Here is a 14,884-nt window from a genome sequence, read left to right on the forward strand (position 1 = left end):
TCCTAAAGGAAGAGGTGATGACTATTGCTTACAAAATACTTCAACTGTTTCGAAAATGCAGAGCATCAGTTTAAAGGAAGTATAACTTCCTTCCACGGCACACAAAGCATTAGATGGGTCTAATCCTCACTCATTAAGAAGGAGAGGTTCTGCTAGAAACACACGGACCTATTGGGCTGATCTGGGATGGCAATGCCAGCGCTTTTTTACAAACTCTATCATTCCAGAGTTAAATATTCTCACAGTCCCGAGGAATGTTACGGAGTTAACAAATGAACTTATTCCCACTTTGAGTCTCAGAAACAGTTAGCTAGAATGAAGCCTGTTGACTTTGAACATTTCATTAGGATTTAAATGTGTGGAAGATTATGTCTATGCACCTTTTATAAATAAAGAGGGATTAGATTATTAGACGGCTTCCTCAGTCAAGTCTTTTGGATGGATTGCTCTTCAGGGTAGATATTAATGAGCATGTTTGGGAGCGTAAGACAGAACTGTCCAGAGGAACCTGCAGGAAATCTGAAAAACGCTGTGAATCAGCCATGCTGAGCAGCAGCGCGCATCGTCCCCGGTGGGAAAACACGCGATACAGCTATGCTCTTCCCAGTGCTCAAGTTCAGATAGGCGGTGTAGACGTGCACAAACTGGCTCCCATTCTCCTGCCTTCGCTGCATCTGGAGTTGCTACTTTCAAGTTACTTCACCCAAACTAGCCGGCCAAGCGGGGTGCGGAGGAATGGTGGCCTAGATGAGCAGCACGGAGCAGGCAGCCTGCAGCAGCCCAGTTGCATTTTGGAGAGCCACGTCTCCACTGCAGGCACATTTATACTATGCGACACAGCACAGAGGTCCCTAAATTATGTTTGGAAAGGGTAGTTTTGGAATTCGAAACAATACGGCCATGCCAAGGAATAGCCTGATCTGCTTTTCTCTGGCACGACTCCCGTTTTCTCCGGATCGGTGTCTCTTGCACAGGGCTCCTGGCACAGCGCTTCGCTCTCCCTGCTCCCGCCCCCGCGTTTGTGTTCACAGCGATGTCGGAGGACAGAGTCCAAAACAGAGCAGGAAAACAACAGCCGAGTTTCACACGCGCGTGGAGAGTTTTTGCGTGTGCGTTAGCCGGGACTGCTTCATTCATCTCGTTTACAGTAGCCTTAGCGCAACTGTGCCACGAGGGCAGCAACAAGCATCTGGAAATTTCTTTAATCGGCTTTGCCACTGGAGAAAACATAGCAGCGGATTGCTCGGCCATCGAGGTACTCCGCTTCAGTTAATCAGCTCTGCTGAGAGGCTCCGTTAATTAGCGTGGGTGTAGAGTTGCTCCGACACAGTCGGACGGCTTCCCCCCGCCCCGCCTCTCCCGTTCCCCCTGCCGGAAGCGGCGGAAAGTGCCGAAGGACTCCGAGCGGAGCCGAAGCGGGGAGCCGCGGACGGCGTCGGGCGCTCCGCTAGGGGGCGGGCGCGCTCCTCGCCCCGCGCCCCGCCCCGCCCCGCCCCTCCCCGCCCCGCCCCGCCCCGCCCCGCCCCGCCCAGCCCAGGCGCAGGAGCCGGCGGCGGGAGCGGGGTCGGCTCCGCGGTCCGGTGCTCCGCACCTGCTCGCCTCGGTCTGCGCGGTGCCGGCGGCCGCGACGGCCTTCCGCGCCCCCTGAGGGAGCGGGGCGGCGGCGGCGCGGGGCGGCGCGGCAGGTACCGGGCGGGGCGGCGGCGGGAGCGGCGCGGGGCGCGGAAGCCGGGCTGCGGGGAAAGTTGGCGCCGCCGGGGCGCCTCCGGGAGGCGGGGGCGGCGGTGCCGCCGGGGCCGCCCCTGCGCCTGCCTCCTTCTTCTCCTCCTCGGCCGGCCGGCGGAGCGCCCGGGCGGGCGGCTGGCCCCGCGCCGGTGCCGGGCTGGCCGCTGGCCCCGCGGGAGAGCGGCGGCGGGGGCGAGGGCTGCGGCTGGCGGGGCGGGGGCGAGGGGGGAAGCGGGCGGGAAGGTGAGCGGCGGTGCCGGGCTGGCTGTCAGCCGGTAGCTCGCCGTGCCGTGCCGTGCCGTGCCGTGGCGGCGGGGAGCGGGCGGCTCGGGGCGCCCCGAGGCGCGGCGCTGCTCCTCGGGGTCCCTCCGTTTTCTGCTCCCCTCCGCGCCTTGTGTTTTCGGCGGGGGCGCTGCGGCCCGGCGGCCGGGCAGGTGGGCGCCGGCGGGTCCCGGGGGCGGGGGGAAACGGGGGAAGGTCCCGGCCCGGCCCCGCTCCGCTCGCCCCTGCGCTTGCCCTGCTGACTCGCCTCACGGGGCTGCCTTGGCCTCTTCCCTCATCCCACCTTTTCTTCCCCCAAATCGCTGGCGGAGCACCTCGCCTAAGAGTTTTTTCGAGCCCGTCCGAGCGCCTGAGGCGGGTCTAGGAGAGGAGCGCTGCGGGCGCGGGGCGGCCCTGCCCCTGCACGGACGGACGGACAGACAGAGAGACAGACAGTTGCTCGGCACGGGTCTGCCGAGGGATCAAAACTCAAAGCCCGGAGATAGCTAGCCTGTGGTGCTGTGTCAGGAGCTACCTCGCTTCCAAGGCTGCCGCGTCCTCACAGCGGTTACTTCCAGCATTTTGGGTCCCGGCTTACAATCTGGAGATAGAATCATTTCCCATGCGTAATACATCTAGCAAATAAATATATATATATATATATATATATATATATAAAAATATCTCTGAAGTGTGAAAACAAATTACTTTATTGGTGTTGTGAAACAGATGCAACAGTAAAAGATGATATTTCTTTTAATATAAAATTCCTATTAATCTTACGGCATTTCTCGTTTTCTCTCTTTACTGAGATTATCTAAAGTAATTAGTCAGCCTCTTCTTCTGTTGCTCACTACTTTCCTCTCTTTTGAAGATATGGGATTTTTTTTGTTTGTTTTCCCTGCTAGGATGGTTGCTTCCCTCCTGGATGTACAGCTTGTCCTGCAAATTGCTCCTGCTCTAATACCGATGTAGTAGAAATCAGAACAAATTAGTGCTTTGGTGCTATTGAATACTGGTACTGCTACTTTGATCATCCAAAACTGTCTTTTTGGTAGAAAAATGTGTATTACTGAAGTACTAACTTTGCACAGTACTGCATAGAAAAATTATTTATAAAAAGTGAATTTAGATGCGTAGAGTATTTACTTAGCTTTGGAGAGGTGTTGCACTTTTGCTTTTTTTTTAAATTTATCTGAAACTGATTTGTAGAAGGAACAAATTGTCCCTATTACCTGGGCAGTTTTGGTCGTAAAGGAAACCGTTAACAAAAAGGAATGTGGGGAAGAAAAGTCTACTTAATTACCATATCTGGAAAAACTTGCTAATGAAATACAAATACTAAATTTTTATCATGCTGACATTCTCTGGCACTGTCTTGTGGCAAAAATGTCTTGATGGGTTGGTGACAAATGTCTAATACATCTTTTTTTTTTTTTTTTAGTTTATAAGAAAAATGTAATATTCCACATATTTCTAAGTACACTTAACAAAACAGCTCATTTGAAGAACCAACTTGTATTGATAAGATTGATTTTGTTTCATTAAACACTCTAATATTGCTGGCAGTAGGTTCCTGGAAAAACTTTTAACGCTTGTCATCTCTCTCTGTGATTTAATAAGTGTTTCTTATGTGTCCATTATCACCCTTTCTGCATGTTCTAAGACTGGGACAGTCAGTTCATGATTTCAGGACAGAAATTTTGGGTAATATCACAGTGACATGTTGTACTGTACAGTACTTAACTTTTTACCCCTAAGTCTCTAAAATAGTTACAGTACAAACTAAGACCATAATAAGACTATAGTTAAGTGAACTTTGTAATTTAATAGCGTATCCAGAAAGCTCCGTAATTGCTTCTTAATTCATCAATCTGTATTATTGGTGTAATATGCTTAATGCAGAAGATGATAATGAGAAAGCTAGTGTGGTACTAACATCACCTTCTTGCGTATGTTCGTGACTTGTCATGTGATAAATCTTGTTTTTATCCACTTCAGTGGTCTAAAATAGCAACTAATTTCTGAAGATCTCGGGTGGTTTTTTTAATAGTTGGTATTATAATATAGACAGTTGTCTCAGGGGAGACCTTATCGCTCTCTACAACTACCTGAAAGGAGGTTGTAGCGAGGTGGGGGTCGGTCTCTTCTCCCAAGTAACGAGTGACAGGACGAGAGGAAACGGCCTCAAGCTGCCCCAGGGGAGGTTTAGGCTGGGTATTAGGAAAAACTTCTTCACATAAAGGGTGGTCAGGCACTGGAACAGGCTGCCCGGGGAAGTGGTTGAGTCTCCATCCCTGGAGGTGTTTAAAAGACTTGCAGATGTGGCGCTTAGGGACATGGTTTAGTAGTAGACTTGGCAGTGCTAGGTTAATGGTTGCACTTGATGATCTTAAGGGTCTTTTCCAACCTAAATGATTCTATGATTCCATAAATTTCTGAGCTGTGAACTACTTTCTGTACTGATGGGTAAATAATAGCTTTTCATAGACACTAAAAGAGTAATCTTACATAGGCACAACAATAAAAGTGGCGTGTACAGAAGCCATTAACGTTAAATTCTCCAAGCTGGACTAAATGCAGGTACAGTGAGCAGTTCTTCTATTTTGTCACTTTGTGTCTTCACAAATAATATTTGCCGTGCTGGTATCTGTGCATAGGGCTATTTATTCATTACAAATTGAGCAATTAAAAGTAAATTGAATCTTAATGGTGATGAGGACCATTGTTACCAACCGTATTATTTTAAATATGGTAAATGTGCATTGTAAGTTTTGTAGGAACCTTGTGGCATGTTTTCTTGAATACAAAACAATTCCATGAGCTTTATAACCATGAAGTTGAGAACTGGTTGCTGTCAGAGGCAACAGCGTGTGGTCGTCTACTGAAAAGTTTGCACTGAAGTGGAGAAGCGAGAGAACAGCGTTTTTCAGTCGTTTTCCCAGAACTGCAGCTTTGAACATACTAAGCAAAAATTATTCATTTTAATTCCTCCTCATATTAGTCGGTGTTAGTTTGTAGCATTGGTTTCTTCTGGCTACCTGTGTGTAGCAGTGCAATGTATATTTTGTTCTACGGTGTTAAGTGCATGGCGTTGGTCAGCAAGGGGGATTTGGCACAACGTTGATGAGCACTAGCGCATCCAGCTTGCAGGTGTCTGGCTTGTGGTGAGAATCCCCATGATGGGAGCATCAGATACCTGGGGCTAGAACATGGGATGGCTTTCACTTGAGTAAGAAGCTACCCAAATCAATCAACAGGTAATTCTGAGCTGGGGTTGTGTCTTAAGCCCGGAGGAAAGGCAGGGTTTAGGCAATTTAGTCCAGGCTATGTGGAAGTGTCAGTATCAGCCAGAAACACTCTGCCTGCAGTTTTGTTTTGGAGTTGGATGCTTTTCGTGAGCTATAGTGTTTTCTTGTTATCAAGGCCTAAAAATCAGAAGGTGTGTACAGTCTTACCTCATGACAAGTGTGAATTAATGGGAGGTAAGTCATTCTTCTGTTCGGGTGTTTACTGAGGGGAAAGAGCAGGCGCAGAGGCAATTGGAGTGGAGTAACAGATGTGCGGCAAGTTCCATCCTGACTTATCTTGAGATAACTTATTCTAATCTCTCCATACCCTAAGATACCATTGCCTTCATATCAGCGTGTACTGAACCTTACCGTGAGTTCTTATTTCTGTTATTAGCATTGTAATATGAAACTTAAGTCACGTGCCCTGTACAGGACTTTGTATTCCTTTTCTTTCTTCCTTTCTTATCCTTGCACAGAAAATACTTCATGAAATGCTAGAAAATCAGATAATACAGAAAACATTCTCCAATAATTTGCTTTATAAAGCTTTTTTGGTCTTAATTTTTACATTACTCCTGTTGGCAAACTGCATTCAAAATCTTGAAGAGCCTTCTCCCTAAGGAAAACACTGATGCTTCCTTACGTAGTTCAGTCACTTGAGCTGTGCTGAAATGATGGTGATGCTGAAGTCTTGTCATGCCTATCTGCTAGATTTTATGGTTTAGATTCCTAAACATTGCAAATGAGTAATGGCAACAAAGGGTTCCCATCTGCTGGGCCAGGAAGATTCAAGAGAAACTTCAAAACCTTATCGGTGCTTGAAGCACTACTGTACTGTTGTTCATCTGGCGAGTCCCACGTGCTCTTGGCTTGCAAGTTTGAGAAGTCTAAGCAAAATCTAGGCTCGGGGCATACATTTGGAATACAGATTCTCCATCTGGCCCTCCTCAATAAGATGTGAGGTATTTTTAAATCAGTTTCCAGAAAAAAGGTTGGAAAAGATACAAGCAGAAAGGTTTTCACCGTTCTGAGAGTTCCTCCGGCGTTGTCTGGCACACTTCCACGGTTCGAGGGCCTTCTCCTGGTCTCACGTGGCCTTGCCGTCTTGTCTCGCCATGTGTCCAATAACACCACCTCTCCTTTTATTAAACGCAGTTCTTCTGTCCGAGAATCCTCGCTGCTGATGTAACAGGAGAGCGTATCACCGCATGAGGGATGCGGTGGATCTCTGCAGGCTGTAGGCCCTTAGTCTGAAGCCAGCATGTTATCCTAATTGCTTCTGTTTGAAATGAAGATCATTAGGATTGGGTTAATCTGATTGATTTCTGTGACTAGGTGCCCCCTGTTAAACTTCTGTAAATCACTCTTCGATATGAAAATTGAAGAACAGTAGAGAAGTAATTCAGTTTTACAGACAAAATGGAAATCATCAGAAACAGTGAAGACTGCACATGGTACAGCCATACGTTTATCTGCCATGCTGACTGTAATTTCGTCAGTTCCCTCCCTTGGCAAGTTTAGGTTTCATACAAGCGCTTATGGCAACGTATGTTGGGGAGAGACACTGTGTCCCAAGCTTTGAAGTATGACTAAAAGCCCTGCTGAGGAAGCTGTGTTTTTTGGAATCTGAAATTCAGCGGAGCTCTACAAGCTAAGTGATTGTAATCCCTTTTTTAGCAGAAGGAATTCGGGGCTTTTTGAAAAGTGTTGCCTTCCAAAAGCAAAACAGATACTTTTCCTTGCATCACAGAGTAGAAATACAGCCAAAGTAGTATGTCGCATGCTTGCTTCTGTTGACCAATTCACTATGTTTCGAGAGGTAATGTAGTAACCCTTGTCACGGCCACCTACTTTCTATCATCTTTCTCAACAGTCAGTTTTTATCTTCCTATTTCAACCTAGGTGTCTGTGCACTCTGAAGCTGGTTAGATAATTAGTCTTAATGAATACTGTGCAGTATTAAGGTAGTAACTTACCAGTCATAGGGATCTCTTGTTTTTCTTTTTAGAACTTCCCCACTAAGATTTAGTGCTGTTGCTCATAAAAATTCATGAAAAATGGGAGCAAAAGCCAGTCCTTAATTCAAACCTGTACATGTGTGTTATCATAGCAGGCAGTAAAGTTTTACAAGGGGTTCAAGAGGTTTTTCATCATTCGAGGTGAAACCAAAATCAATATATTTTTAAGTTCTCTGCAAGAAGAAGAAAACTGGATATACGGAAAGTGATTCTAACTCTACTCTGCTCTTCTTTTGTAATGTAATATGAAACTCATTATATACTCTTCCTTTAAGTTCACATAACCTTTCAAACAAGCTAAAATTTTATTTCTGAAATGGTAAGGTGGACAGTACTGAAGTGTGCTTCATTTTTCTTTTTCATTTTCTGAAAGAGAAGAAATGGTAAAATTGGTGAGAAATCATAAAATGCTTCAACCTTCGTAGCTGGCAAATGCAGTTCCAATGGGTTGGTAGCAGCTTTAATTTTAGTGATTCCGACAGGTGCCAGTAGTACTAACCAAGGCTGTGTGCCTCAGTAATATGTTTTAAATACCAAGTAAAACATAACATGTGCACAAACTAAAGCTTCCTTTTCATTTTTTGTATATCAGAAATAAAAAGCTCCTTTTCTTTTTAAGTCGTTTATTATTTGCACTATTAACCAGATTTTTTTTTTTAACCTAAACAAGACTTTAAAAAATAGCTTTGGAAAAAGAGCAGTTGTAAGCAACTGAAATCAACAGTAACATATTTTAGTACTAAGTCAAATGCTCCTTTATTTGCACTTTTAACGTACCAAAGTAGTTACGATTTGACATCTTGTTCATTGATTTCCCACTGTCCTCTCCCTCCACCCCCAGACAGATTCTGATCTGGTGTGTGTAGTGTTATGGAAAGCAAGCGGTTCATAACACCAAACTGTGCTGAGTAACCATGGCTATTTCCCTAGCAAGTTATGTGATATGGTTACGCTCTGTGGAATGACGCATTTTATGAATCAAAGCTGGGAGCCTGAGCTGTGATATGTATATGCGTGGGTTATTGTACTGTAGTGTTGTTCTTGTGTTGTTTTGCCTACAGTTGTGTGAATGTAGATCCTGTTGTTCAACATGGGGCATCTATTAGGGACTGGCCCTGGGTATGCAGAGGTCTGATCTCTGCTCTTTCACTGGTGGTTTCTTTTAAAGCTTAATATTTTTATCCCAAGTATTGGCTGTATGTGCAGTTGTGCATCTGTATCAGTATAAAATGCTTTTCATAATTTCAGCAATTTTCTGTTTTTTTTGCCATATTCTTACATAGATGGGAAAGGACTGCACTTCTTGAACTAGAATGGTACAGGTAGAGGCACAGCTTTTGGTTATAGGCAAACTTGGACATGTGCCTGAAGTTAAGCACATGCAAGGGTTATTTGATTGCCGTGGTTGCTTCAGTGCTAGTGGTTTGCCTGGAAGAGGGTAACTTCTTGAATGTGTTGCTAATGTTCTAAATAACACATTAAGAATCTCTAGTCTGTAGATAAAGCAGGTTGTACTTCAGTCAAGTTGAAGATCGGCTAGCACATGCTAGCCTTATCTTCATGTTGTTATTTCAGAATGTGTTAGTCCATGTTTACTATAGGAAAGAAAGGCGTCTTTGAGCAACCTAGGGAGTACAAGTTGTCCTGATTGGCTTTCAGTGGTGATTATAAGATGGGACAGTTCCTAGCCTAGTTTTTGCACATGCTTCTGGCCATATATATATATCAGCAAAGATTTATTAAAGCACCTTGGAAACTCGTTTAAAAAACTTTGGCTAACATCGGGGCCTACAGTGTAGATTAACTCCATAGTTATTGTATAGTTCAAACTTTTATCATGTCCCTGGCTTCTTATTTTGGGGTCCAGTATGTCAATGGATTTTGTTAACTATTAGAAGGCTTTAAAGAGATCAAGTTCTTGAGCTCTGATAGTTCGCTCTTTCACACGGCGCTCTCCAGACAACTGTTGTTTGATTAAGATTTCCACCTTTGCATATACCTAACCCTTGCATATACCTAACTCCACTGTTCTGCCCATTGGTACCTCCACCTATGGCTTTCTCAGATGCCTGGTAAAAATAGCGTCACACACTTTGCTTGATGGAAACTCATTGGTGAACTTTAGTTTTGGGTCGAGCATAAGCCACTCTCAAAATCATCTTGTACATTATTCTATTCAGGATTAGTTTGAAAAGAGATCATGTCTTTTGGGAACCTTTTTACAGAAAGATCCTGTTTTATTAAGGATCGTAAACCTTTTCCCCAGAACATGTTTCTGTAAATATAATTTGTTTTGCATGACATCTGAAAAAGTTGCTAAGAATTTAGTCATGTATGAATTTGAATACCTAGTTAAGAACTTAAGCTATCCATGTATTTAATAAAATAATTTAAAAAAAAAAATAGAACAACACAGCTTAGGCTGGTCATCAAGGTATGCAGCATTTGATGGCTGTTTCTTACAATTTTGAAAGTCAGTGGTATAAATACAAATATTTTTTTTACAGTATATAATTGTGGGGAACAATTTTGGGAAGGGGATCAATACTTTCCATTTTACTCCAAAAGTAATAAGCAATTTGAGGTGTCGCTAAGAAAATTCAGATTTTTAAATATTGGGCAACTCTTCATCTGTGAAAATACTTGTGATACAGTGTATATTAAATTAACAGTAACTTTTAATAAGACTGCACACAAGTTTTTTTTTTTATATATTTGCAGCCATGGTGGAGCTTTTTTTTTTTATTTAAAAACCAAAAAACCTTCAGCAACTGATTCTTCTTGCTTTCAGATTTGTTTGACTTTAGCAACACAGTTGTTCTTTGAAGTAGTTGCCAGAAAATTTCATAAGCTGAGGGAAAGTCTGTGGGACCGCGCCAGTCAGGGCATGCTACTGATGTGGCAAGAGACCAAAAATCCCTGACAGATTTCAGAACTCCCCAGCAATACTCTTGTAGTAAAGCAGCTGTCTTAATTGTAGCTTTCCGTTCGTTAAATTTGGTGGATTTTAAGTTTATTCTCCAGCTTTCGTTATATATGTTTCCTATTCATATTGAAAATGCACACCTGGAGGAAAAGATATCTATCTGAAGGAAGCTGGTGGTTTGGCACCTGGGAGCTCATAATGCTCCAGGATTAAGGGGAACACAGTGGTTTTTTGGTAATGAGGAAGTGATTCAGTGTTTAATAATGGGAAAGGTTGTGTTTTCTTTTGTCTTACACCTTTTCTGAGCAGATATGACTTTATTATTTTTCAGATAAATATTTAAACTTTTAATTCATTCTGTCCTGATATGTGATACCTTTGACCAAAGGTACCAAACAACTGATGGAGCATGTGAGTGTGCTGTTACTATTCAATTAAGAAGCACTTAATTGACTAACAGCATTCTGCTTCTAACCAGTGCACTGTGTATATCAGGTAGTATCTCCCTGTAATGAATCGGGAGCATCATACTTTTGTTGTAGCTGAATGCATAGGCTTGCAAAATCTCATTTCTTCAAAGTGTGAAACACCTATCTGCCAGTGCAATGGTAACAGACAACTTTTATTAATAGCATGCGCTTTTCTGGTATATTGTTATACAATAATTCACCCCCACCACCACACCACGACACCCCACCCCACCCAGCTATTTACAAATACGCAGTCACATTTGGTATAGGACCTTTGACATCTTGTTGTAGTGAAACTATCTATGTGTTTAATAGTAAGGGAGGGCCATGTATTGTGATACTACCCTTTGGACGCAAGCTTCACATGTTTGCTAAATGCTCAAGCACGAATACAGTGCTTTGAATACTTTTTCCCCATTTCCTTAGAGATTTAATTCCTTATCAATATATTGCATAACGTGAAGGTGAATTTACACACTGAATTTCTAACTCCTTAGGTAAAGATGGGAGACGTGTTTTTTTTTTTTTTTTTCTTTTCTATCCAAGTGTTTCACTGAGCATTCTAGGAAGAAGTTTGTTGCCGGTTTCCAAGGATTACTTGTTTTGTTACCTGAGTGTAGAGCAAAACCGCTGGAAGCCCTGCTCCAGGTTTTCACTGTGGCCTGGCTGCTGAAACACGTTCCTGCCTCTCTCATTGTTTTTTTTTTTTTCTTTTATTAATTGCAAAACTCTTACCTCTTGCTGTGATGGAAGTACTACACTTAACTCTGTTCTACAATGTAAAATTAGTTATTTCTCCGTATCACTATGAACAGAAGAACACAGAGTTGTTTAAAATCTGTGGTAAATTGGTAAACCCTGTTTATTTTATGTTAATTTATATTGAGCTGTGTATATTGGCTTCAGATCCTATGATAGTGGTACTTTTGGTTTTACAGTACATGTCACTTATCTAACTATACTTGGTTTCTAAACAGATACATCTGACTTATGAGCAATCAAAGGTTTTGTGGTAATCAAACAGCGTGATTCAGTGCAATATGAAGCTGAGTATATTCAGAATAGGCCTAGTAATAAAGGTAATTCATCTCTAGAATAACTTGCATTGTGTTGAATTCTTGATTCTGAAAACATGATCTAAGTAATGTTTCTTTGGGAAAAAACATCCTCTTGAAACAAAATCGTTGTAGGGGAGTTGTGATCTTTTTACATAAGAAACCAAGCTTACTCATAATGTTACCCATTTTCCTTAGATTGTGAAGGAGGACTCTGACCCTTTACTAAAAGGAGTTTTGATGGATAACATACTTTCCCAATAGCATCTGCTGAGATTAATTAATGAATTGAACTGCGATCTTAACAAGTCTCTAGAATCTGATGTACTGGGGTCTGAAGTTAGCTCTGTCATCGGGTACTCTTAAGAGCAAGAGATTTTGTTACTATTACCAATAACACTCCCGGTTACTTGTTAACTGATGCATGCTATGTTCGACTGACTTGGAGTAGCGTTGTGTTGTGTGCTTGGGTCATCTGTGTTTGTTTTTTTCTAATTACCCAGGAAGTAAATCTTTCCCAGTAGAAGAGAACTGGTTTAAAATGTCTCTTTTGGGTGTCAAAGCAAGCAGCCAAAGACAAATACAACCTGTGCTAAGCTGGTATGAAGAAAATCAATCTGCACGTTGCTTGGTCTGCCAAGTGCCCAACGCTGTAGCTTTTTTTATCACCTCATTTACCAAAGGCAAAAGTAGCTTTTTTTTTTTTGGTCCCCTGTTTTTCCCTCTGCCAGCCATCCCCCAAACATCTGCAAACACAAAACATTAACTGAAATGCCAAACTTGGTTTCATCCCCTCCAGTACTTAATTAAGTAAAATTACTTCTAAGCCTAAGATAACATGCTTCTCCTTATAACTTTCTCTACAAAAGTAGATTGTAGGCGAAATGTTACAGATGCTCTGAAGAAAGTGTTCCCCTAAGTGTCACCTCGGTTGTGTGGGTGGTTGCAGCACTAGGTCACTCCTGTGCGAATCGATGTTCCTCAGCTGCCAGCTGCACGTACCCAGAATTGTGTAATGGCCTTTCTTGGTTAGAGATGGCTTGCGTCGTTCATTGAAGCTCGTTTGCTTTTCTTTCTGGCCGTGGGGAGAAAAACTGGCTTTACAACCGTTTGCTGTACGTTATAAGGCAAAGTTGAACTCTTAACACCGGTAATAAAAAAAAAAAAAGCCTGTTTTACTGGATTGATTAGATGGCAACTTCAAGGCAATCGGCAAATGTGCCTCTTGCCAGCAGATAAGGTCAGACAGCGTGACAAGCCTGGCTTTATTAGTCTCCTTCCTTTCCATCCGGTGAGATCCCTTTTTGCAGTTGATGTGTGATGAGTGAGCAAGGTGAAAGTTTGTTTCTTCAGTACTTTTAACTTTGATGTCTTGTCAGGTGATCTAAAACAGCGTTGGATCAAACGAATGTTCCACTCTTGAGTCTGTTTTGTTGTCTAAAGAGCGTAGTGGTTGTCCATCCCTACTCCAGTAATGCCTGACTCTCTTGGTTAGTTTCAACACATTTTATAAAAAAAAATAAATTGAGATGTCTTAAAGACATTAAGCTGTGAACTATATAAAAAGGTTAGTGCCTGCCCTAAGGACAGGGCTTCAGCGTGAGGCTCAGCAGGTGTATATATTTTGCCCACAGGGTAGTGAGTGAGCAGGTGCTTGACTTGGGTTCAACCACTGCCTACATTGCCTCACTCTGTGTCCTCTAATGGCTGGGCAAGAGGAAAGAGGGGACTGGCAGTACAGAAGCATATGTGGGACTTGAAGGCTTGGGGTCTGGGAGCAGAAAAGAAGAAGAGCTCAGGCTTGGAGAGGTGGCAGCCTGGGATCCTAAGAGATGAGAGTAGTAGTACGTACGTTATCAGAGGCATCCTGGCATGCTATGTGACTCAGTAGGACAGTGAATGGTGCCAGAGGTAGCCACCCAAAGGGATCACTGAGATATTACCAAATTATTCAATAGTAAATAAATAACTCAAGCAGTTATATGTATCATAAACTGTAGTTACTAGAAATGAATATTCTGCAGACATTAACTTCTAATGCCTGTCGGTTCCTGCTGTGTTGCTAGTGTTAAGACATGACAGTTGTCCAGTGTTGGATAATTTCTGCAATACAGAGATTTCAGTCTTCACTTCATGCTTAGACTATGTTATTGGACAATGTGATACGTTAGGTTAGTGTGTTGAAATCTGAGGATGAAATTTTTAATGTACTAAACTACCTGTTTATTCCTTCTTTTATTTGAAGGGGTTTTGTGGTGTTTTGTTTGTGTGTGTGTGTTTTTAATGAGATGCCTGGATATAAGGGGGGGGGGGGGGAATTTTTACCTTGACAGCTATTAAACCCTGGAATAGGTTGCCTAGAGAAGTGTTGGAGTTTTCCTTGCTGGAAATAATCAAGGTTTGACCTGATGAGACCTTGGAAAACCTACTTTAAATCCCTGCTTTCAAGAACAGTTAGACCGGATGATCTCCAGAGATCCCTTCCAAGCTAGATTTCTCTGTGATTCTGTGATCTAGGTCATATATAGCCATGTTTTTCTAAAATATTGGTGATAGTTTAATGAAAATAACGTTAATCTTGTTAAAATACGGACATTTTTGTCTGCTGAAAATAAATGTGGAAAGTAAGTTAGTCCACCAATGCAAAACTTTACCATCACACAATGATACCTTTATTAAGGGAGTTGACACGGTTGTGCTATATTAGAGAAATAGCTATAATACTGACAGGCATTTTTATTTATATGAGAGCAGAGTCTAAAATGAGGAAAGAACTCTGTCACGTTGCTGCCTGTAAGATTTTTGCTTGATGTACACCATGCTGCTAGAGTAGTGTTTAAAAACCTAGTTTCAAATATAACCAGAAAGCATTTGACTGGTAATACTGAATACCTTTTTTTTGCTTTATTATTGGTTATATGCAAATGATGAATGCCTGCATGAAGATGACTTTATGACTGTTTGTGTGGAGAGAGAGACACATAATATACATATTGATATATTTGTTGCAGAACAAATTGAGCATGTTAAGACAAACATAAATAGTGGAGATATATATGTTTCAAGATACTTCGAAGTAGACAAATCCTGGTTTTGGATTTTTCTTCCTCCCCCCCCCCCCAAATGGCCAGCTGTA

General features: G+C 42.5%; 1 protein-coding gene across 3 annotated transcripts in view; it reads left to right on the top strand.

The window, feature by feature from the left end:
* The window catches only part of PTPN3 (protein tyrosine phosphatase non-receptor type 3), a 177,737-nt gene that overhangs the window by 40,573 nt on the left and 122,280 nt on the right, over nucleotides 1–14,884 (top strand). Inside the window, exon 1 of one of the 3 annotated variants that reach the window (XM_087759528.1) lies at nucleotides 1,546–1,685. The exons of the other annotated variants lie outside the window; for them this stretch is intronic. The gene's annotated coding sequence lies outside the window, so the exon portion shown is untranslated. Of the gene's footprint in view, nucleotides 1–1,545; nucleotides 1,686–14,884 lie in introns of those variants that run through there. 3 annotated transcript variants of the gene reach the window in all.

This window comes from Nipponia nippon, unplaced genomic scaffold, assembly GCF_047370975.1.
Source record: "Nipponia nippon isolate SJK-2023a ecotype South Korea unplaced genomic scaffold, ASM4737097v1 scaffold_1, whole genome shotgun sequence".
NCBI classification, from domain to species: Eukaryota; Metazoa; Chordata; class Aves; order Pelecaniformes; family Threskiornithidae; genus Nipponia; species Nipponia nippon.